The sequence below is a fragment of the Dendronephthya gigantea genome, unplaced genomic scaffold (genome assembly GCF_004324835.1).
Source record: "Dendronephthya gigantea isolate DGI-Jeju-01 unplaced genomic scaffold, DenGig_1.0 000349F, whole genome shotgun sequence".
NCBI classification, from domain to species: Eukaryota; Metazoa; Cnidaria; class Anthozoa; order Malacalcyonacea; family Nephtheidae; genus Dendronephthya; species Dendronephthya gigantea.
Window position 1 is genome coordinate 89,627 of NW_021163359.1, and position 7,383 is coordinate 97,009.

The following is a 7,383-nucleotide window of genomic DNA, read 5'->3' on the forward strand; positions in this document are numbered from 1 at the left end:
AAAGTGCTTGAGCAATGAAATAACCCCTGAATTTGGTGCTTCTTTCCTTTACAACAAGCTGTATTACAGTAAACTTGATGAGCAGTCCGTAACCATTGAACCATACTTTCATGGCAAATTCACCAAATACATCAACAACACTGGTGAAATTATTTTTGCTGATGGTAGTGATTTAGCAATGAAAGCTGAAACACTTTCTCATTACACCTATGAAAAGTCTAGGAAGCGACTCATGGTACTGGATATCCAAGGTGCTAGCTATTCACTCTGTGATCCAGAGATTGCCAGTACACAGTTCACAGATGATGAAGATAACATTCTCTTCTGCAATGGCAACTTGTCTAGAATGGCCATTGATGCATTCCTTTCACAGCATGTTTGCAACAAGTTCTGTGAACTTCTTTGCTTAGGCAAAAAGTGAGGTGAACATTTTAAACTGCTCTGACTGATATTGTACTAATGTTCAAATTGTTATGTTAGCTGTTCAGCATAGGTGCATGAATTCATTAATTTGTTGCATCAAGATAAACCCCTTTATATTGGCATTACAAACTGTTTGAAAGCATTGCTTTTTGTCCAACAATAGGTAGGACTGGTAATGATAATGCACTGTTGAAATTTTTAACTTGTTTTATTAAATGTTTGGGAAAGGTGAATACAGGTATATTAAATTTTATGCCTATGTTAACACAAAAAGTAAACGTCATATATTTAATAAATACAATATACTGAATCATTTAGGCAGATTTCTGCTTTCTCCCTGATTTACACTATATACTTAAGTTTATTATTAGGTACAAATTAAACCAAATTAAATCAATATTAGCCTTTAGATACAAATATGCATTGACTGCCTCTGCTGGCTCTATATCAACAACATTGGCAATGTGACGTTCACATTCATGTCGAAAATTATCTGTTAGATAGTCATCTGTTCCCTCCAAAACATTTGAAAGCTCTCCAACCTCTTGAAGTTGCTCCTCTGTAACAGGTAGACCATGTCTCTCACCACCATAATTCTCTGGGAAATGATAAATGTGTTCTGGAACACCAACTGGCAGTTCTTTGTCTCATTGATACCAACTTCGATGGTTGTTCCAAACTGATGTTCGAAATGTATCCAATTCTTTCTGCAGCACAGGAACATAAACAAAAGCTAACATATTCCTAAAGACAAAATTTCTAGTGAATTTCTTAGAATTCAATAAACACAGGGAAAAAATTGGTGCATTTAAACATATGTCAAGTGTTTCACTAAATATCAATATGATATGTTAAATAGTTTTTCTTTATAAGTTAACCAATGAAGAAAATAATCATTAGCCAGATCACAATATAATGGCAACGTAAGGCACACTGGGGAGCATCTTAATGATAAGACAAAATATTATGAAGTATATGTACCATATAAATGTTGCTATAATGAATTGATAGCATTGTTTACCTGTGAGTGTCATCATCACGGTCATATTCTCCTTCCTCTACAAGACTATTTAGTTGACGCTTGAAATATCTCTCCATTCTTTCCAAAAGCTCTCTCCACCATCGCTCTATTTTGTTTTGTGTGGAAGGGCCATAGATCACACTATCAGTAGCATCTGCCAAGTCTCCCTGCTGACTTCTCAGGTAAGAATGCATTGTTGCTAAAATGGTAGTCTCTCTTCCCTTGTCAACTCTGATCCGACTAGGCAACACTAAATGATGAAATATTAAATGTATTTAATTAACATAATGGTTATACTGTATTACTGTACATTCTCTACAAAACAAAAATACATTTTGATTTTTTATATGTTTGTTTATATTTTTATTTGTCAAATGCTTTAAAAGATAATGCAAGACCTTTCACTTGATGAATTAAATTTTCTGGCATTACAGGCAAATTAAAAGTAAAGTAAGGAGGCACATTGCCATTGTATTAAAATGTAGGCTACACAAACTTTGTATGAGTTACCACACCTTGTAATTATGAAAACTAGGTCATACTTCTATTTTCATCATGATTATTTTGTAGCAGCAATCATGATGAAAACAGGCTGCAAATTAGAGGGTTAACTTCTTACCTTTACTGGAAATTAAATATTCTTAGTAATATCGGCCAATGACTTTCAGTTCACTGTTTGTATTCCGAATTCTTAAAAACATTATTTTGCCACTGTATGTGTCCTGGCCACCATATATACATAAAGGGAATGTGGAGTTCTGATATCCGCACATCTTGTCATGACCATCAAGCGACATAGTATAATCTGAACCCTATAAGATTATTATCTTCAGTTAACAGATAGATAAGAAAGAATTGATTTAGAGCCTAATGTTGCACACCCCCTCTACTATTGAGGGGTTCCTTCATACCCTTCGGACATAAAAAATTTGGTCTCTAATTTGTGGAAGTTATTCTGTAGGATGTCTTATAAAGCCATTTAGGACATCGCCCCCCCCCCCGGATATCACTAAGACACCTAATTTTTGCGATTTATTTAATAAAAAAATCCTCAAGCTACCCACCAGGAAAATTAAGATGAAGAGGCTCTTTTCCCTCTTTGGATATCCAGACCAATCAATAAGGGAGGGGGGGGATGCATATATTAAATGAAAAGACCCACAGGATACCTTTGATACAAATCTTTTTTCCCAATTTGGTAATTTCTGTTGCCCAACGCCTCCTCTTTCCTTAAGTCCTGTTGAGTCAACTTCCCCCATCATCGCATACACCAGATTCCTTGGTACCATGAGATCGTGAACTTCCCGTATTTTTTTGTGCAGAGCACGATAACCGAGCAATCTACCAGGACTATCCATTTCCTTGCGAACAGCCTCTTCAACATGATCCAAACCAGTACTGTAATCTATGTATGAAATTCCAAACTCTTTTAATCGACGTGCAAGTGACTCCAAGGATACGATGGATACTTTTGTCTTACAAAATCTAAAATTTCTTTTCGTTGTAAGTTATTCTTTACCCATTTCTGTAAGTCGTCTTTTAATTCAATGTCATCTTGCCATCTTTGATCGGCCATTTTGTTTACGGCGTGCCCGCGGTCACAAAACTGTGTTATTAGTGTTGCCGTTATTGGTGTTATTGCCGTTATTACTGTTATTGCCGTTATTGCCGTTATTACCGTTATTGGTGTTATTGCCGTTATTGGTGTTATTGCCGTTATTAGTGTTATTACCGTTATTAGTGTTATTGCCGTTATTACCATTATTGCCGTTATTACCGTTATTGGTGTTATTGCCGTTATTGGTGTTATTACCGTTATTGCCGTTATTGGTGTTATTGCCGTTATTGCCGTTATTAGTGTTATTGCCGTTATTGGTGTTATTAACGTTATTGCCAAAAATAGTGAAAAATAGTGAATTGTTGCCAAGAAAAACAGTTACACATTGAATTAGTTGTTTCTTTGCAGCTCTAGAACGCGATGTTTATTTACTGGGTTTGCACATACTAGAATTGACCTGACCGCGTATAACTCAGTTTGCAGAACCGATTGGACTAGTGTTCCAATTGGCGTATACTTTTGATCCCGTTGTGGTCAGGCATATTTTTCATACTAATTTTAGTCGGTTCATTTTATCTAATTAGTTTGTCCATTACGAATGACCATGCATCGTATGAAATAGAATGAAGCTTGAACAGTTAGCGATTGATAGCCATACGTAATTTTCTCACGAAATGGAGAATACACTTTACGATATATGGAAACCAGGCCTTAGCATTTGCATGATGTAAATCAGAATCTATTATCTAGTGAAATATACATATATGTGGTACAATACAATGCTAAACAAAAATGGATGTAATATAATGTTAACCATTAAATAAACAATATGAATAAATACAAAGACATTTTTTTATCTAAGAACAATGGAAATAAGGAAAAGGACATGTATTTATAGATCTCGTCACACACTAGTCATGTTGCAAAAATAAATATAAATTGGGACAGTATTAATAATAATGGTTAGTCTTTTACGGAAACCAGCAAATTCATACTTTTATTGGAAGTTTTCTTCTTGCTGTTTTCGGTAGTATCCGCTCAACCAAGCTTTAAGTGTCTTGTCGTGAGAACATATACGCGATTGAATGTCCTTCAAACTTTTTGTAACAACTTCAAATTCAAAACCCAACTGGGCTATTCTCCTTGCCAGCCGGTTGAAATACTTTTTAATGGTGTCAGCATTGACTGGTATTTGAAGATGGTTCAAAAATTGTAATAGGACCTCAAAGATTAGTATTTCGGTGGGGTTCCAAACTCTTTCAATTTTAGTATCCATTTTCTCCATAAAGTCTTTTCCACTACTTCTTTTTGTGGACAAAGAATGCTTATATCTTTTTCGTGACGGGCCAGGGGATAAGACAAATTATTTATCAGGTAACAATTTTTGCTTTCCATAAGGGTTTTCACATCCTTTGCACAAACAGCCATCATGACAACCATGTGAATTTTTATAACAAGGACATCTCGATGAATACAAGTTTGACTTTGTGCATACGGCTTTTTTTGTGGTACTACGTTTTGCATTTTTACCACACGAACATTCCCGAATGATGCGAGAAGAGCTCGTTTCTTCCCTAAGAGTGTTAGATATTTTATTCTCACATGTTTCTTCAATGTCCGAGCTAACTATGTTAATGGCATCATAATGTCCAGCCCCAAATTGGTTAAATGCAAGATAAGCTCTTGGCATAGCATCTCGCATAATCGATGGTGTTATTAATAAAACAGGCATTGTTTCCATAGATGTAAACAATAACACCAGCGACGAAAGTATATTTGCTAATGCAAGAGGCATCGTATTTCCGAGTTCACCCATAAAATAACCTGACTGTCTGAACAATTGTGCCTCAGTTTCCAGAGTTGTCGACAAGAAAGGCTGGTATCTATCAGGATTAGTTGTCCACTCTGTAACCATCAAGGTGCGAAGCCTTTGAGCAACCTCAGGAATAGACATGTCGTGATTAATACCCATATTTTCTGAGAGAAATGTTCTTGTTGTTGAACAATCCTGTTGACTAACAATACTTTGTAATGCTACAGCGGCGCTATAAAAGAAGCAGTTTCCATCTCCTTCACTCGTTATGATCTCAAAACCCCAGCCATGGACTACTGAAGTAAGCCTGTTGTTGTGGCTTTCAAAGTCGTCAACATTAGTATTAGAATCCTTCCGAAAAAATAATGAACTCGCTAGATTCATAAATGGCAAATAATGCTCATTAAATACTGCTTTGATTATTTCTTGTTTTTTTATTTCTTTTACCATTTCAGACTGCACTTTTACTTTTTCCAGAATTTCGGTAAAATGAATGTCAGTAATTTCTTGGCTGTCATCATCTGTTTCATTTTCACTTAGCTCTGCACACAAATTTATTGGAGGCGTTGTTAATCCAAACTTTGGTATGGTTGCAGTTGTCTTTTTACTAGAGCATATAGCCTGTTCTACCACGTACTGGAGAATACTCTGTCTCTCAGATTGTTTTTTACGCTCCTCATTAATGGTATCAAACGAAGACATAAGAAGCGCGTAAGCTAACTCCGTTCCAATTTTGGAATATTTCATAAAACTGTTGATTTTCCTGTGCAAAGATTCGTCTCTGTTAGTTCCTCTCCCAGGTTTAATGTGCGAGAGACAACCTTTAGCGATATGGGATCTAAGTTTATCGATTTCTAATAAAACAGGAGGAGTTAAAATTATCTTTCCGTCGTGTGACTTTACACTTCTCCAGCGTTCGACAAAAGCATTTAGTTTTTTTTCTTATATATCTGGGCCAGGTGTTTTTAGTTGCCTAATGTCACTTAAATCACTTGGGTCCCTGAAAACTAATTTTAATGAGGAAATAAAATCGTTCAACAAAGAATGTCTTTTCGAGGTTTTTTTGGTGATTCTTTGAATTGCATGAAACAAGTCTAATTTGACTAATGTACTTTCACCAAAAATACTCTGCAACTTTGCCCGTATTTTGCAGCAGTCATCCACACAAAACTAAGTTATATAAAGGCAAATGTGCAAATACATTTAAAAATCGTTGCTTGTTCGGTGTTTCCAGTGGAGGAGCTTCTGAAATTCTTTCCCTAGGAAATCTTTTGAAGTTGGAGTCTCTGAACGTCAAACTGAGTACTTAAAATTGTATATAAAACAAATTTATTTATATAAATATTTTTCTCTGATATTTATAAAGATTATAAAGACTCTGATACGGTCATTTCCAAGGGGCTAGAAGCTCTAGCCTCTAGGTAGAGCCTAAAAATTTCAAAGATTTTCTCGCAGGGTGCCAGTGAACTCTAAGTAATTACTTTGATTTTTTAGAGTTCACTGCTCGGCGCCAACCATGGTGGCACTTCGTAAGCTTCCCTTCTCCCCCCCCAATCTTAAACATGTCCCTACGTCTTTGTATTATAAATGTTCCAGAAAATAATGTTTGCCTTGTTTGGTAAATTCTATAATTGGCTTCTTATTTCCCGCCCAATATTCCAAATATGGAAACATACGGCACGTGAATAGTGTCAGATGACACACTTTTAAAGTTTGAAGATGAAGAAATTCTAGTATTTGGCATGTAATGACAACTTAACAGGTAATAAACGTATGTGATTTTAAGTTGAAGTAAATATCTTCATTCTACTCTGTTCTTTTTATCGTACTTTATTGGTATGCATCCTAAAATTATATTCAATTCTATAACGATCTGACATCTGTGCGAATCTTCTACCAGAATGTATCAACAAAAAGGAAGAAGAAACAATTTTACAGAAGAACCCATACCAAAAAGGAAATCAATCATAAAAGAAGCTCGGGGAATACATTTTCCGTGGGATGCTATACCGGAACCAATGCAATCTTGGTTCAAAGCCATGGCGGGAGCAGTAAACACTCAACCGGAGTTTATTTTACTTGGTGCACTTACTGTCACGTCTTGCCTAATGGGCCCAAAATGCAAAGTCGAAATTCGTCCACGGCACCTCGAGCCTTGCAATATATTTACAGCCTCCCTGTGTGAGCCTGATACAGGGAAAACACAGGCCTACAAAATTGCCGTTGAATCCCCTCTACAAAACATTCCTTCGAAGATTTTAGTCCACAACTACACATCGAAGGGTCTTTTTGAGCATTTAAAAACAAAAAAAGGTATGATACGTACTTTGATCTACTGTACACAAACATATTATTACCATTTACGAGCTACCGTGCGGCGTGCGTTTTTATGTACGTTTTACACCTGTTTTCAAAATTACGCGACCTCCCTGAAAAATACTCTCACTTCAAGTGTCAGTTTATGTCCCAAGAACAGCTAAAAATAGCAAACGTAAACAAACTGTCAAAAGACATTTTAAACTGTTTTAATACAAAAACTGAACGAAAATATGATAACTTAGATATACA

The 7,383-nt window shown here is 35.8% G+C and overlaps 1 pseudogene; it reads right to left on the bottom strand.

Moving 5' to 3' along the window:
* Window positions 1-770: 770 nt before the first annotated feature.
* Window positions 771-2,967, bottom strand: LOC114542431 (annotated as a pseudogene).
* Window positions 2,968-7,383: the final 4,416 nt, after the last annotated feature.